Source organism: Panicum virgatum, chromosome 9K (genome assembly GCF_016808335.1).
Source record: "Panicum virgatum strain AP13 chromosome 9K, P.virgatum_v5, whole genome shotgun sequence".
Lineage (NCBI taxonomy): Eukaryota > Viridiplantae > Streptophyta > Magnoliopsida > Poales > Poaceae > Panicum > Panicum virgatum.
This window is the reverse complement of record NC_053144.1, coordinates 42111062-42115881: the sequence shown is the minus strand read 5'-3', so window position 1 is coordinate 42115881 and position 4820 is coordinate 42111062. Positions and strand designations below refer to the sequence as shown.

The 4820-nt window shown below is 45.7% G+C and overlaps 1 non-coding gene across 1 annotated transcript; it reads left to right on the top strand.

Moving 5' to 3' along the window:
• The first annotated feature begins 1532 nt into the window (after positions 1-1532).
• Positions 1533-1639, top strand: LOC120653157. The gene has a single exon (XR_005666837.1). It is a non-coding gene; the product is annotated as a small nucleolar RNA R71 (small nucleolar RNA).
• Positions 1640-4820: the final 3181 nt, after the last annotated feature.

The following is a 4820-nucleotide window of genomic DNA, read 5'->3' as shown; positions in this document are numbered from 1 at the left end:
ATAGGGAAGCCGATAGTCAACAGTTATTGCCGATGAAGCCGGAAGCCTGGTAGCTGGGAATTCACGCGTAAAGACAATTGAAGCAAAAGGTTAACAGGAATTCGCATACGGATAGCAGCATAGGAATTATTTGGCTTAATCTGGCCAAATAATCATGGTGACTAGCATGCAGATCAAAGCCAAGGAAGTTTCATGTACGGGAGAGGCTAGAGGATTAAAGGAAGGAGATTACGTGAACATGTATCGGCAAGATATATGTGCGTACAAACAAGGGGCAAAGATATGGCTGGTTTCCACAATTAAATGTATGGGGAGATAATTGCTTGCCAAGTGCACGTGGAGGCAAAATAAAAGAACATGGAAATGCAGCATATGCGAGAGCCCGGGATGGACGGATCGGCAGGACCGCAGGAGGCTTCGTTAGCAAGGGTTCTACAGAAAGGAAAAATAGAATCCGTGTATCTTAATATTTCTTTTTAGGTTAGATTTTGCTTGTCCGTCAAGTTAGCCTAGGCAATAAATATGTGCCCTCGTCCATTGTAAAAGGTTTATCACTAAATCAATCAAACAACTCTACTTTTTACCTGCAATTTACTTTTCGGCGACTTCGCCTTTTCTTTTCTTTTCGACGAGTTCTTTCGAGTTGATCAAGGACGCATCACATTCGAGCGACTTGATCTGCTGGTAAGTTTTCGTTTACCGAATAAATCTGAGCTTTAGCTTCCGGGCGCATCGCTGTGACTTCGTTCAGATCTATTCAAAAGTTATCGAGTTTATCTAGGCTTTGACTTCCGGGCGTATCGCTGTCGTCTCGTCTAGATTTATTCACCAATTATCGATATCGGTTAGATTTGTAGGTTTTCCTACGCTTTTTGGCCATTATCACACCTAAAAACATATTAGATCGGCTTTAGGTTTTGCAGTAACACTTTTGTTATCTCAAGAGCCGATTTAGATCTGTTTTTAGTTTACATCATCTGAGCTACACATTCGTAGCTTAGATTCTGTTACACACGCATAATCGGCTACTCAAAGCCGGTTTTGTCATCTAGTGCATCGGCTGATCCTGCCGACGCACTCGTTTATTACATGCTTGCATTTAAATATTCTTTTGTTGTGTATTGTATCGGCAAAGCTTGCCGATACGCCTATCTGAGGGATAATCGGAACTCCAGCCGATACACCCTCGAATTTAACATTTACTCTGTCTCCTTGTCAATCAACAGGTCAGATTGGCTGGCACCCTTGGTTCACTTTCCGTGCTTGGCGAACACTTGCCCTCAGATTCCAGTGTGTTGATTTTTGCATCAACAGCAACCAACATGTCAACGCTATCGATTTGATGCACGCCCATGGGACGGGATGGCTGCCTTTCACCTTTCCAACTCTGGTTGGAAGCTATCTTGTCAATCCGCGTCTTTGCTCTCGCAACGTCGAGAGAAAGGAAGGAACCACCCGCTGCTGCGTCGACGTGGTCCTGAGCTTGCTGATTCAGGCCATAGAATAAGTTCTAAATGATCAGCCATTCCTCCATGCCGTGGTGTGGGCATGCTTGAATGTACTCCTAGAGACGTTTCCAGACTTCTAGGATGGTCTCATTCGGTAATTGCTGAATTCCAGAGATCCTGTTCCAGAGGGCATTGATTTTGCCTACTGGAAAGTATTTGGCCAGGAATACATTGGAACAAGCTTCCCATATTGGGAAAGCTTCCTTGTTGGAGTAGAATCACATCTTGGCCTTCTCGAGCAGTGAGAACGGGAATAGCCAAAGGCGGACGATATCCAATGTAGTTTCCTTTGGGTTGATGGTATTGCTCACTTTCAGGAAATTCTGAAGATGAGCATTGGCATCCTCAGATGCCTTACCGCAGAACGGACTTGCCTGGACCATGTTCACCAGTCCAATTTTCAGCTCAAAGCCGTCATTGCCGTCTTGTTCTTGGTGTAGTCTAGTAGGAATGTGGTGTTGGACGGGACTGAGAACTGATGAAGAGTCTTTTCAGCCATGGGTGATGAAACTGATGTGGATGGGGAACCTGAAGGCCAAGTAAATCTTTTTTGAGGTGGGACGACGCGGCGTCTCACAATTCTCCCAATTCTTTCTGGATTCGGATTGAAGCTGCTTGGTAGGTCGAAACCGGTCATGTACTGCTATGAATCAATCAAAAAGATAGAGAGAGCAATGATAAGGCCGCTAATGTTAGCGGTGACAAACTACTGAAGTATATCAAACTATTTATGATATCTTTAGCTAATTGCTTCCCCGACAACGGTGCCAGAAATGCTTGTTGGCGTTTCTTATGCCCAATAGAATATATATTCCGCAAGCGCACAGAATCACCGTTGTAGCACTTCACCTTGGAGTATTCCAGGGTATCGTAATTTTCCTCAGGGAATCACTATGGTAAAGAGTATCATAAATCGAATGATAACCATACTAGCATAATTAACTGACTAACTAGACGGGGGTAAGCCAGATTGATAGATAGGATAAATGGCTAGTCAATGACCGAATGACACACGGAGGCTCAACTCCTTAGAGAGATAGCAGCTGGGAGGACAACGAGAGAGATAAGACACCTGATACACTTTTGAACTATCGAGCTAGCCTCTCTAGATCAGACTAAACACCTAACTAATCTTCGAGAACTCAGAGCTTACTTCGGCGGCTGGAAGAGGAAGGACTTCAGAAAGAGATGAGAGGGGAGTCCAATGGCAACCTGCACTACTGCTATGAAGACACCCAAACATGGTGGACTACAAGGGACGGACAGGGCTGTCACCACCTACCGCCTACCACAATGGTTCCGTGGGGTAGAACACACTTTCTAGCTAACACTAAGCTTAGACACCATGTCTACACTCGGACCTTCGAGAGAAATCCCCCACAACCTAGAGAACTAACTTGAGTTCACTTGTCCGGGCGAGAAAACCCATAAGGTAAGATCCAGAAAACAAGAAAGATAACTTAGCCTAAGCTAAGGTAAAACTTACTTCCGCACTCAAGCTGAACTCTCAGACTTGAGAAGGTAAAAAGATGCGGAAAGTAAAGCTGACTCAGATAAATAAAGAAGATAACTTATACTAATAAAGTCAAAAGAAAGATACAAGAGCTATACCAGACTTCCGACGACCCCGAAATCTCGAGCAAGCTCGACTCAACTCTAACTCCCAAACTACTAACCTACTCTAGAAAGTAAGAGAGATTAAGCTCCAATGGTGTGTGCTACATGTGAAGGATGGGAGTGCTATTTATAGGCTTCCAAGGTCGGCTCCGGGCAGGTGAAGCATGTGGCATCGGTTGTAAGCAGGTAAGGTCGGTGCGCTTGTCTTCCACGCGAAGCCAGGACGAGAGACGCTGCAGAGTGGGGCCGGCCGGCCTAGGATTGTGGCCACGTGGCCACCGCCTTCTCCCGGACGTCTATGATCTCCTCCTGGGGTCGGTAACAGTTGCTTAGGACAAACGCACACACACGTGCTAGGCCGGCCGGCCTAGGTGAGGCCGACCGGCCTCCTTCTGGCTCCCATCGGCCCTCCGTTGTGCCGACGTTGCACTTGTACGCTTGTGATCTTCCCTGGGTGGTGGATCGATGACTTGGACACGAGTTCTCACTGAGTTGTGGGTCCTTTGATCCTTGTGTAAGCCTTTCAGTTCCTTCGATCAAACCGACATCCAATCCACGACTCAGAGGCCTTGTGAGTGTGTCCCATTGCCCCTGGATCGAAGACGTGGCAGTGTCTTCAGGGGTGCCAGGCCGGCCAGCCTAGGAGAGGCCTGTCGGCCTGGGTGCGTGCCCGTTTTCGTCCAATTTTGGTGCACTTGCTCCTGAAATCACAACTCATCCAAAACTTGTGGAACTCGTTAGAAATAAATAAAATATGAATGGAACATTGTGTAAAGCTCTATTTATGCGAAAAGTCGCCACTTTCGTGAAGATCTTGAAGCTGACGTTCAGTAGACAGATTGATCTAAATTGCTGAATTTTGTTGGCTTCTTGAGTTTTGGGTAGTAAAGTTATTACACCAAAGTTCAGACTGAATAAAGGGAGATCACCATTGTGTAGATCATGGAACATATCCATGAGGTCTCCTTTGATGACCTCCCAGAAGTGCTGATAGAATTTAGCCGGGAAGCCATCTGGACCTGTCGCTTTGTTATGTTCCATGTCAAAGATTGTGTCCCGAATCTCCTTCTCAGTGAAAGGAGCTGTGAGGAAATCGTTCTCTGATTGACTGACTTGAAGTGTGTCATCCATCCTGGAATCCAGGGAGAAGTGGTTTTCCTCGGCCGGTCCAAATAGTTCTTTGTAGAACTGGGTTATACAACTTTTGAGGTTTTGCTGCCCTTCAATTTTGCCGCCTTCCTGTTATTTCGAGGGAGAAGATATGTTTCTTTCGGTGTTTATTCCCGTTGGCAATCATCTGAAAGTACTTGGTACAATAGTGGACTTCTGACTTCTCGTGCTGATGGCAATACACGGCAAAGAGCCAAAGACGTCATTCAAAGCGCAATTTTTTCTCAGGCGACATCTGGTGTCTGTGGAATGAGGAAGGCATGGATGAGCAGCATGCCCATCATGGCTAACAACAGGCACTGCATACTAGTTTCTTGTTCTATTCCAGCCTTCCAGGTCACCATCACTTGAAAGAAAAATCGGTTTGGCTTCAGTAGTGATCAAGTCAACACATTACTTTTGGGGTCCGTCTATGCCTAACTCAAGTGATTTGACGGGTTCCAACACTCGGGTAATTTTGTTCTTTGTTTCACCCAAAGCAAGTATCCAAAAAAATCAGAGTGAAACAAAAGACTTGCTCACCTA